This window comes from Anabrus simplex, chromosome 1 (assembly GCF_040414725.1).
Source record: "Anabrus simplex isolate iqAnaSimp1 chromosome 1, ASM4041472v1, whole genome shotgun sequence".
NCBI classification, from domain to species: Eukaryota; Metazoa; Arthropoda; class Insecta; order Orthoptera; family Tettigoniidae; genus Anabrus; species Anabrus simplex.
In genome coordinates this window covers 1,734,316,083-1,734,329,370 of record NC_090265.1, presented here as the reverse complement: position 1 = coordinate 1,734,329,370, position 13,288 = coordinate 1,734,316,083, and positions in this window count along the sequence as shown.

Here is a 13,288-nt window from a genome sequence, read left to right as displayed (position 1 = left end):
CCTAGCTTTGCCGAGATCGAGAGAGAGGATAAAAAAACGAGAAATTTAGTGCCAGGAGATAGAATATTTCGCGAGGATGCCGGTTGGATGACTATAGCTATTCATAATTGGGTTATCACTCCTGATGATCTATTAGAGGATCCTAATAAAAGTAATTTGCCCAGACCGAAAGAATTACCTGTAATTTATACCAGAATTCACGGTTTAAACGTACGCTGTCTGGCTGACACTGGAGCCACGGTCAGTGTAGTATCACAGGCCTTAGTTTCGGACATTCAAAGTAGAGTTCGTATCCCATCTATACCAATTTCAAAGGTAAAAATTAAAGGGATTATACCTGACAAAGTCACGTCCTGTAAGGAGCAGGTATTACTTGACATCCAGATTGGAGATTTACTGGTGTCCCATCCATGTATTGTGCTGCCTAAAATGGAATACAATCTTATATTAGGAGCAGATTTCTTCCAGGATTACCAACCCGGGGAACGTATTTGGACAATGGACATGCAGACGGAAGAACTTGATTCAGAAAAATGGCTACAGGATCACGAAGAAATTATTCCAGAGTTCGAAATTATGGTAGCCGAATTGGAAGAACAGCGAGAGAAAGAAAAATTTCTAGAACTATTGCCGAATAAAATCGAAGAAGCAAAGATTAGTCCGGAAGACAAGGGACGGCTGCAGGAGTTATTGATGAGGCATGAGACGGTCTTTGGTTCGAGGCCTGGAAAGATCCCGAATTACCAATACAAATTATGTGTAAATAACTGGGAGCCTTTCAAACAGCGACCATATCCAATTCCAGAGAAGATGTTACCCCAGGTCCGGGAGGTAATCGAAGACATGGAGAGGAACGGGATAATCGCCAAGTCCCCGAGTCCGTTTTTGAATCCGTTATGTGCAGTGCCCAAGGCGAATGGAACGGTGCACGTGTGCCTTGACGCACGATCTTTGAACCAACGCCTAGTCCCCGAGTATGAGAGACCTCCAAACCTTAAGGATATTCTCAAGAAGTTCGGAGATATGGAATTTTTCAGTACGGTAGACATGACTTCAAGCTTTCACCATATCGTTTTGGATCCAAGTACAAATATGCTAACTGGATTTTTATTTGACAACCAGACGTATATTTTCCTACGTCTTCCATTTGGCCTAGTCTCAAGTTGTGCTGCTTTGATACGGGCACTGGAATCGAACCTCAGTCCCGAGGTAAAAGAGTTTACGATTCGGTATATCGATGATATTTTAATCTGCACTAAAACCCTAGAAGAACACATGGAAAAATTGAATTTACTCTTTCAGGACCTCGAGAGATGCAATTTCAAGGTTAATTTTGAAAAGTCACACTTCTGTCAGCGCAGGGTATTGTTCCTGGGGCATGTTGTCGACGGTCAAGGCATTCGGCCCAACCCAGCTAAAATTGCGGCGATACAAAATTTTCCTAGGCCGATCAAGATTAAACATGTTAGGCAGTTCTTGGGCCTAACGAACTTTTTCTCCAATCATTGTCCCGGTTACACGGATACAGTGGCGCCTCTTCAAGATATGTTGAAAACCAATAATAGATGGAAATGGGGAGAAGAGCAAGAAAAAGCTTTTGTAAACACTAAGGTACTTTTAGAAAATTCTGTAAAATTGGGGTACCCTAGCTTCGATAGGAAGTTCATCATACAGACGGACGCTTCTGCAGTTGGAGTCGGAGCAGTGCTGTACCAGGAAACACCCGAGAGGGAGCATAAAATATCATATTTGGCTTTCATGAGTAGAAAATTACGAGGACACGAGTTGAAATACACGACCACCGAGTTGGAGATGTTAGCCATAGTTACGGCCTTAGCTCACTGGAGAAAGTATGTGTACGGATTCCCAGTAGTGATTAGAACTGATCACAAAGCACTTACCTTCATTCTTAAGACGGACATGGCTAATGCACGGGTCAGTAGATGGGCACTTTACGTCCAGCAGTTCGACCTCACGGTAGAACATTGCCCAGGGAAACTGAACATACTAGCTGACGCGTTGAGCAGAAATCCTAATCCGGAGGAACTTACAATACACTTAACTCTGTTAGACCAAGAGGATCAAAATATACTGGAGAGACTGCGGAATATTCATGAGGAACAGGAAAATTACCCAGAGACCGGACGGCTAATCCAGTACTTTTGGAAAGAACTCCAACCCGGGACTCCACCGTACGCTGAAGCGGAGCGCAAAGCGGTAAATTATCACTATTTTAACAACATTTTGCATAAATTTGTGGATGAGAATCATACGAAATTTAGAATTGTGGTGCCTCCGCGATTACAGATTGACTTGATATGGATAGCTCATCACTCTACAGGACATTCAGGAATTGACAAAGTGGTAGCAACACTGCAGGAAACTTTCGTGTGGCCTAAAATGAGGTCGATGGTACAGAAAATCCTGCATACCTGTGACATTTGTCAGAGGGTGAAACCAAATCCGTACCTTCTGAAGCAACCGCCACGACCACTGATACCTACGGGACCACGTAAATTATTCGCAATAGACTTCTTCGGTCCCTTACCCTCTGCTACTAGGGGCTTAAAGTACATCCTTGTCTGTATGGACGTCTTCAGTAAATTTGTTACATTATGCCCTATTCAAAAGGCGAATACTCGTTCAACGCTATCGCAGATCAAAAGAAAGATAATACCCATTATGGGTAAGCCTGAGAGCATCTTAAGTGATCATGGGAGTCAATTCACTGCTGCAGGGTTTAAGCGTGAACTAGAAAGACTAGGGATCAAGCATGTGTTATCCAGCATCAGACATCCGCAAGCTAACCCGAGTGAACGTATCATGAGGGAGATATCCAAGTATTGCAGGATATACTGCCCTAGAGAACATTATAAGTGGAACACTGTAGTGCCCATTATTACAGAGTGTATTAACACAACTAGACACGAATCGACCGGTATGATTCCAGCATGGATTCACAATAATGAGCTGCCTAAACGTCCTTGGGAAAATGTAATTCCGTGCCCTAGGGATCCTCAACTAGCTCAAGAGATATGTGTTAATAACTTTGCAGAACACTTAAAAGCACAGGCTGAGAAGCGGCTGCGAAGAACTAGGAATAAAAGATTTCATAGACCTTTACAAGTGGGCGAGTTAGTGTTAGTTAAGACACCCACTGTCTCTAACCCTACAGAGAGATACTACCATAAGTTCGCTGAGCTATACACTGGACCGTATAGAATAATTCATAGTTATGAAAATAACTCATACAAGGTACAAAGCTTGGACGCTACAGTGACTAAGGTCTTTAACTCATCAAACCTTAAGCCCTTTTTCCAACCCGGCCAATATCAATTAGATAATCTGGAAGAAGAAGAAGAAGAAGAAGGAGGCGAAGAAGAGGAAGAAGAACCTGAGGACGAAGAGACCGAAAATATTGCCAGAGAGGAGGTTATCATTACGGAAGAAGAGGAAAATGACAGCGAAGAAGAACAACCAGAGGTACCCAATGGAGAAGAAGAAGAAGAAGAAGAAGTGAATATGATTTCTCCAGGCGACCAGAAACAGCTATCTGAGCAGCGCAAAGAAACGGAGTGTCAAGACTGCGAGAGTAACCACCGGAGATTTCTAGCTCTGCTGGATGCCTATTACCAAGTTAGGAAGGATAGGGAGGCTATCATGTCTGTAGCTGAAGATAGTCCCATGCCCTGAAGTTTTGAATATTGACAGCAGATATGATTGCAATGAGAAAATGATCTTGGATTTTGGGAAAATAAAATTCTTGACAAAATTTTATTTTTGTCGTTCACGGGGGGCTATGAACCATTCTGTTCATTGGAGCAATTGTATTAATTTGAGTATTGGATATTGGAATCATACTAGGCCACCCACGAAGCCGATGTCTTACAGTATATGTCATAAAGGGGTCCAGAAGAAGCGTTCTTATGTGAAGTGAGCGCGAGCGTCATTATGAGAAATCTCCAGAACTCATTAAAAGAAGTTATGTCCCAAGCCAAGCCTCTTGATGGAGATTGGGGACGCTTTCCAGTTCCCGGCTAAACTTATTCTAGGAGGGAAGAATGAAATAAATTAATATCTTTGGTTACAGAAGAGTTGCATTGGATTTGAGACAAGAATTGCAACCTGTATTATTTCCGCTTTATTTTGATAGGCATTAGGGCTGCATTAATTAATGCATTCGCTAATTTGAGCCCATGATATAATTAATGCGGGAAAGTTTCCCGGGCACGCTAAGATTGCACGCAGCCAAGCGGCTTGATGACGCTACCCGGAATTATAAATTAAGGCCGCCAGGGCATATCAGAGTCATTCTTGGACCGAGAGGCTGCGGGAACGAATCGTCATACTGCGTGTTGGTGCTGAGAACAACGCTTTGTCTTCAAGCTACACCGACTACCTGTACTGCTATTTCTGCAAAGATGTAAGTAATCAACTTGAATATTCAGAGGAATTGAAGATTTTACCTGTGAGATTATGCTATGGGGAGACGAGGTACTGCTTATAAGAGACTAATGAACTAGTAGCTCCATATTTCTGTGAGGTCAAGGGATTGCGGACGAAATGCTAGAATTAATATTGGCTCAGGTTAGGAATTCTAAAACTATATGTTGTCCATGTGATAGGGTGATAGAACAGTGACTGAGAGTAGTGAAGAAACTATTGTGTACCAGGTTAAAACTCTGAACGAGACTTGGTCAGTGTGACGTGTGAGACACGCTAACAGTGAAGACAGGCATCGAGTTTGGACAGTCTGTAATATATGAATTTATTTTCAGTTACCTCAGCATCAAGTCAGAACGAGTGTTTGACAGCATCATTGCAAAGAAGCCACAACCAGGAGCTGAAGCCAACACAACAACGGGCATCGATCCAGGAACGTTGGGAGCACCTGACCAGCACAACATCGAAAAGGACACCTTCCGACTACAGAGGGAGCTGTACGAAGACGCCACACCAGCAAGAATGTCTCCAAGTGGTCAACAGTCTCTGATGACAGCTCTGCAGTCTATCAGAATGTGGTAGATCCAGTGGTCCACAGGGATGGCCGCTCCGCTATGTTCTCTAAATTAAGGTCAGAGCTTTCCAATTCTGTTTCAAGCATGTCATTTAAATTTAGATAGGAATATGGGGGCCGTGAGTCAACTGATTTGTGGTAATAGGAGAAGTTCCCTTGTAATATAGAGCTAGGCCTCAAACTCGAACCCCGTACTTTAAGGTAGATGTTATTTGTAAAGTCCTTGTTAGCGAAGTTATGGTTCATTGTAATTGCGTTATTTTAAAGTACGTGTTTTTGTAAGGGTCTGATTGAACTCATTTGGGCATAGGAGGTGAGTCTACAGATAGGTACTTTTATTAGATCACATTCAGGCATTTGTTTCTGCAGACGTAGAAGTGTATAGTTATGACCAAATCGTGACCAAGTCGTGACCAGGAATTCACCCAGATTCACTGATAGAGTGAGCGAGTCCAAATATTTAAGAGATTTGAGCCCATAAGAGGCAGAAGTAAAATTTGCAGTTGGTATGAGAGAGCCCAACCATTGAGAGTTTATTGAATGTATTTTGGAAATGCCTAGTATGGCAATGTGACGATCGCTTAATGATTAGTGTTTTGTAGCACCAGGATTTAGCCCATGAGAGGCATTAGTATGATGAGCGAGATTGCTGAAGGTATGGAGACGAGGGCAGATAGCCCAGGTATATTTAAATGATGGCTTTAGCAGCTGACTACGTGAAGTGTTCTTTTGAAAGGCAAGACTTTAGCCTGTCTCCCCGTTGGAGCTCATAAATTAGGGGACTGCCGCAAGTGGAGGGGTGAGAATGGAGGTCATTGAGCTTGACGTCACAGGCTGGTGTGTTGGTCGTCTGCAGTATTTCAAGTATGCTAGGAGGGGAAGAAACGACCTTCTTGTTTTGAAAGCAGAGAGAGAGATTTGTTTTATGTCCTATTTGTTTTACGTAATATTTTAACACTGGCCCGTTTTATACTGACACCCTTGTATGTGTTGATTGGATTCTTTCATATTGTTTGCATAGGTATCTTGGACACCTTACCTGTCATAGGACTAGGGTTCGTGACCAAGTCAGGTCATTGTAAATTTTGTGGTGATTTTGTTGGCACCGGGGTTCGACGGCGCGAGGCATTGTAAATTTTTATGGGGAATCATTGTTTTTGTGTAATTAAGCAGATATCCATCTTTCAAAACTTCGTTACTTACACCATTGTAACATGCTTGTTGTAGCTCACGTGTTTTCGTGAAGGCAGTGAACTGATAGTCATCGGCTCAGCGTCATTTTCCCATCTCATATTGAAATGATCTTTTATTTGTAAATAATTCAATTTTATGTAATAAATCCCTATTTGTTAAACTTTGAATGCAGCGGTGTTTTCTGTTAGATATTTTATTTTAATTTTTTAATTTAGTCGAATTCTTACCTGAGTAGGCACATGTCCTAGTGTTTTATCTTTATGTTGCCCCGTTATACCCATGTTATCCCTGAGAAGAGCGCTCTCCCGGCTGATTGAAGAGGACAGTGTTCAGGTAAGACTATGTGCACCAGCTCACGTCTGTGAGAGTTCGTTCACTACTGTACTTTGGGTTCGAGACCGGCCTTCGCCTGGACGGAACTTTATAGTGCAGTAGGGCACAATATGGTCCTGAGGTTCACTCAGCCTACACCAAAAATGAGTACCAGGTTAATTCCTGGGGGCAAAGGCGGCCGGCCATAGAGCTAACCACTCCACCCCATCAAGTGCCGAGGATTCGGATAGTGGAAGCCGTTACCTTGAACTCCTCCAAGGGCCTTCATGGCCTGTACGGAGGTGACTTTGCTTTCTTAGTTAAAGTAAAATTTTGGACTGTTCATTTTCAATAAAATCTTGTTTTCATTTAGTGTTTTTGTTTACCACTTTCCAAACTATTCATTGTAAAATGTGGATCAGTTTGTAACTAACATTGGCTAGATGTATAAAAATACTTACTCAAGCGGCATTCTTCCTTTTAAATTTCCAAAGTTTCCAAATCCACTCATTATCTTTGTTTTTTTCCTAGCAGTGTGAATAGTACAATAGTAATTGTTGTATAAATATTATGCTCGTGTTTATATCTTTGCCGGGCTGAGTGGCTCAGACAGTTGAGGCGATGATTTTCTGACCCCAACTTGGCAAGTTCGATCGTGGCTCAGTCCGCTGATATTTGCAGGTGCTCAAGTACGTCAGCCTTGTGTCGGTACATTTACCGGCACGTAGAACTTCTGCGGGACTAAATTCCGGCACCTTCGCGTCTCCAAAAACGTTAAAAGTAGTTAGTGGGACGTAAAGCCAATGACAAATAGTTGTTGAATCCAAAAGGAAGTCACGGGAAGATTTTGGTAATAACCTGGAAAGGCTAGGTCAAGCAGCTGGGAAACCTTTCTGGACAGTAATAAAAAATCTTAGGAAGGGTGGGAAAAAGGAAATTAACAGTGTTTTGAGTAATTAAGGTGAACTCATAATAGATCCCAGGGAATCACTGGAGAGGTGGAGGTAATATTTTGAACATCTTCTCAATGTAAAAGGAAATCATCATGGTGGTGTTGCAAACAGCCAAGCTCATGGGGAGGAGGAAAATGATGTTGGTGAAGTTATGCTTGAGGAAGTGGAAAGGATAGTAAATAAACTCCATTGTCATAAGGCATCAGGAATAGATGAAATTAGACCTGAAATGGTGAAGTATAGTGGGAAGGCAGGGATGAAATGGCTTCATAGAGTAGTAAAAGCGTGGAGTGTTGGTAAGGTACCTTCAGATTGGACAAAAACAGTAATTGCACCTATCTACAAGCAAGGAAACAGGAAGGATTGCAACAACTATCGAGGTATCTCATTGATTAGTATACCAGGCAAAGTATTCACTGGCATCTTGGAAGGGAGGGTGCGATCAGTCGTTGAGAGGAAGTTGGATGAAAACCAGCGTGGTTTCAGACCACAGAGAGGCTGTCAGGATCAGATTTTCAGTATGCGCCAGGTAATTGAAAAATGCTACGAGAGGAATAGGCAGTTGTGTTTATGTTTCGTAGATCTAGAGAAAGCATATGACAGGGTACCGAGGGAAAAGATGTTCGCCATACTGGGGGACTATGGAATTAAAGGTAGATTATTAAAATCAATCAAAGGCATTTATGTTGACAATTGGGTTTCAGTGAGAATGGATGGTAGAATGAGTTCTTGGTTCAGGGTACTTACAGGAGTTAGACAAGGCTGTAATCTTTCACCTTTGCTGTTCATAGTTTACATGGATCATATGCTGAAAGGTATAAAATGGCAGGGAGGGATTCAGTTAGGTGGAAATGTAGTAAGCAGTTTGGCCTATGCTGACGACTTGGTCTTAATGGCAGACTGTGCCGAAAGCCTGCAATCTGATATCTTGGAACTTGAAAATAGGTGCAATGAGTATGGTATGAAAATTAGCCTCTCGAAGACTAAATTGATGTTAGTGGGTAAGAAATTCAACAGAATTGAATGTCAGATTGGTGATACAAAGCTAGAACAGATCGATAATTTCGAGTATTTAGGTTTGTGTTCTCCCAGGATAATATAGTAAATGAGATTGAATCAAGGTGTAGTAAAGCTAATGCAGTGAGCTCGCAGTTGCGATCAGCAGTATTCTGTAAAAAGGAAGTCAGCTCCCAGACGAAACTATCTTTACATCGGTCTGTTTTCAGACCAACTTTGCTTTACGGGAGCGAAAGCTGGGTGGACTCAGGATATCTTATTCATACGTTAGAAGTAACAGACATGAAAGTAGCAAGAATGATTGCTGGTACAAACATGTGGGAACAATGGCAGGAGGGTACTCGAAATGAGGAGATAAAGGCTAATTTAGGAATGAACTCGATGGATGAAGCTGTACCCATAAACAGGCTTCGGTGGTGGGGTCATGTGAGACGAATGGAGGAGGATAGGTTACCTAGGAGAATAATGGACTCTGTTATGGAGGGTAAGAGAAGTAGAGGGAGACCAAGACGACGATGGTTAGACTCGGTTTCTAACGATTTAAAGATAAGAGGTATAGAACTAAATGAGGCCACAACACTAGTTGCAAATCGAGGATTGTGGCGACGTTTAGTAAGTTATCAGAGGTTTGCAGACTGAACGCTGAAAGGCATAACAGTCTATAATGATAATATATTGTGCCCTTTTCAAGGCAACAACTGCGGTGGATTTCTTCCTTCTTCTGTACGCCGGCTGCTCCTGTAATAAATGACATTTAAATGATACTCACCTCTGCATGTAGACTCTTCTTCCTCAGTCGCGGACCGTCCGGATATCCCCGAAGATAGGCCACCCGTCGATCAGGGAGTGAGGAAATGAAAAGATGGGGTAAGCTAACTATAAATGACTGTACCCAAAGACTGAATTAAAATTTAAATAACAAACTGATTTATTGAATAAAGTGCAAAGTGCCAAAAATGAAAGTAAACTGAACTGGTGAAAATGTAAACAAAGTGTAATGAAATAGAAATTTAAAAAAGATTGAAGATCTGCCTTACAATAACACAAATGTCTGCCTAATAAAACTGACTGAAAGTCGATCAAAATTTAAAATATTCAGGCTTATGTTGACACTGTCTTCAAGTTGATAACGTGAATAAATTCAAAACACTGGTCAGAAAATACCATCACATTTGAAGTACAGAATTGTATTACGTAGAAAATGTCTCTCAAAATAAATTAATGTAGCTGAATAATTAATTAATTAATTAATTACGTCATCAAATCAACACTGACTCAGAGGTGTTTATCAAGTCTTTAAAACATGTGGCTCAGTTGGGAAACACCCAGCTTTAAAATAATCGTGGATAGCCCTAGCCATGTGTAACAAATAAGGAATAACTTAAAGAAAACAGCCATGAACATCGTACATCATTTACCACGTAACCACTATCACATTCAAACTACTCGTGGTTGAAGGGAACTTATTGACACACGAACCTGAGTGTTACAACCACTCATCTAATTATTTAAACTTCACCTGCATGACTGTGATAGCCTGGACCTCTTAAAATAATTCAAATGATTAGGCCAAGTGCCTCATGTTTACACTTCAAATGACAGCGATCCTTGTACATTAAACTTTACTTAATTTGCCGCTGACTGTATTTCATTATGAATTCATTATTTGTGGTACCACCACTGGATGGAGGCAGACCCCATATTATTTACCTCATTCATTTGCGGCAATTTCTATACACCTGGTTTATTAAAGATCGCTTCATTTCCTAATTAAAATGTAGTGGATTTTAAAGGTTTGGTAATTACTGAATGCCTGGTATGAGCATACCACTACTATGGTTTTGACTGTGACCTAATCGATGATCCGTTATCCTAACACATGAAATCTTATTTACATAATTAAATCTGTTAATGGAGAAACACTGCTCCAACAAAAGAAAATACAGAAATCAAAACTAGCCTAACTACACCTATCTATTTACATCAAATCAAATGCAAATAATTCACATACGATCACATCCTACCAATAAACGGTAATAAAAGGTACACTCGGAAAGAATAACAAATAAACGAAACTAGATCCCAACATCGCTGCCTATTGAAAATTAATAAGGATGAAATGCGCAAAATGTCGGAGCTTACAGGAAAAGTTTACCCTGCTGCGAGTAGCAAAAAAAAATATTGTGAATTTGACGGCAATCTCTAACGTCAAACGACAAATGTCTGGCCATGATACTATTTAACATTTATGGGCAATAATTACTGTTATTCCATGTCATCCATGACACTACATGACTATTCAAAAATGCACATTGATTCGTCGCTCTGCTCACATTTACTACGGCTAGCATAAACTGGCCTGTTTGCCGAACATCTACTTCCCTGGAATTATTTGACACAAATACAGGCTTCTGCCTACAATCATAACCCATGTCGCAACATATTTAACACTCTTGGTTAAATTATTCATCTCTCAATTCTATTTACTCATCATTAATCTCGACGTAGTACTTCATAATACGGCCTCGCTCGTATCCGGCGGGCGAAATATCTGTCGTGCACATTTCTATTTCTTACGACAGTTCATGACATGGTCCAAAATATCACATTTCCATTATCAACGTAGATCATCAGGGATATTGTTCATTTAGCTCGATCTCTCGATCATTCTCTGCTTCACATATCACAAAATATCAGAGCTGACTCATCAATGGCTTCCTGGCACTCACTGTTTCTTAATAAAAAAAAAAGAGACGAGATTGCCTCTCAAAACACGGCTATTTAAAGATGTGTAACCGCAACTACACAGAAATAAATACTCGCGTCCACCAAAATCGTCGCAAAATACACGGTATAAGAGCTACCAGAAACGGTCATCTGAAGGATGATTCCAAAACATTAAAACAACCTGAATGCGCAAAAAATAGCAAAATAAGCATTAAAATCAACAAGGCGGCGTCTACAAGATCACACCTCCAACAGAAATATCACTCAAAACCAACGATATAATAACATGATGATTATTACAATTACGAATCGGCATTACACCCATTGAGATCAAATAATATAGCATCCTAAATTGTCCAAGTGACATACTACAGAATAGTCCATAACAATACGCAAACATATCTACATAAAGGAAGTGCGCAAATAACCCTAGCTGAAAGTGCAACACTATTATTATTATTATTATTATTATTATTATTATTATTATTATTATTATTATTATTATTATTAAAAATGTGAATTATTTACAATCCTACCTAACAGTCTAAGCTACATTGATCATCAATTAGGCACGGTCCTACATATTTATTTACATTACTTATTGATGCTCATACCTGGGTGATGGAGGCATGTTGGCTCACCCTCCGGGCCCCGTCATGGTGAATTAGAATTCCATCTTGAAGCTGGTGTGGTATTCCAAATTTTCACACACGCAAATTTGACACATTTTTATCATGCCGTTACACACGCTTACATTAACATAAACACTCGCATTTCTCGCACTCCAGTGATGATTAGACGATAGCAGTGCACGGACTCCTGACGTGAAGACGGAAGTTCCTGTCCGCTACCTGCCTGGAAATCACCTGCTGGTCTGCACACCCTCTCTCAGTTTTTTTGTTTACCTAGTGGTTGGCCGGTTATTCACCTCTTCGGAACATAACAGTTTGCTCAAGGTCTCTACCACTGCGGCCTTCATTAAAGAAAAGTCATTCTCCTCCCTGTCTGCCTTAACTAGTTTCTCCCCGCAAACATCTCGCTTGCCAAGACAGTTTATTATAAGTGGCACAAGCAAGCTAAAGTACAGTTTCCAATGATGTGGAGAAATTTATGCTGATCGTCCTCCCAAAATGAAGAATAAAATAGCTTTCCAACAAATATCTAACTACACGTGGATTAGAGAGGTTTTATGCAGCTATGCTGAAAAACATGGACTTGTCCCTCTCGATTCGTATTGTGAGTTCAATTAAGCCAAGTGTTGAAAGTGTAGCTATTGCCTGTCATCTCTGCATAACTTCAAAGTAAAGTAAAGTTTCTTAAAGTGTTCATTTCTAAATTGATGCTCTCCCAAGTAAAATACATGGCTCACTCAGAATGCCAACAAGTGCCTCTGATCGCTTTCTTACCAGCCAAAAGTAAAGCTCAAAGCTGACTAACTGAATTAGCTGACATACTCTAAACACACTGAAGATTCAACTAACCCACGAATACAGGATACACAGTGAAACGCACAGTCACACCGTTACACACTGTCACTGCCTCTGTCACTGAGACTGAAGATTCACCACCCTGCTCACTGGTTATGTAAGGAGTTCTCCCCCCACCTTAAAAATAGTTCTGTGGAAGGGATGTGGCGTAGTGATCTAGCCCTTGGGAGCGCTTTATCATACATCCGTAGGTTAAAGTTTCAAAATTTATGTACACAATCTTCCTAATTTCGGTCTGACTTACTTGTTATATTGCGCCGTGGGAAACGATCACAGGATAATCCACACGACGGCGCGCGTCACCGGCGTTATTTCCTTCCAGCGAATGGCTCCTTCCCGCCACGACAGCTCATTTTCCTGGGCGATACTACACCTCCGTGTGAAGTTAAAATTTTATTAATTAGCCAATAATTAACCACACCTTCGCACTGATAAATTTCCAAATATTATTAGGAAGTCAGGACACTGTTTTTCACCACTACACCGGGCTCCAGATAGCGAAATACTGACTGTAGATTCCCGCTATGACAGGACATTCAAATTTAGAATTTTGTGATTGGCTGAGACTTTCGCGCTCTTCG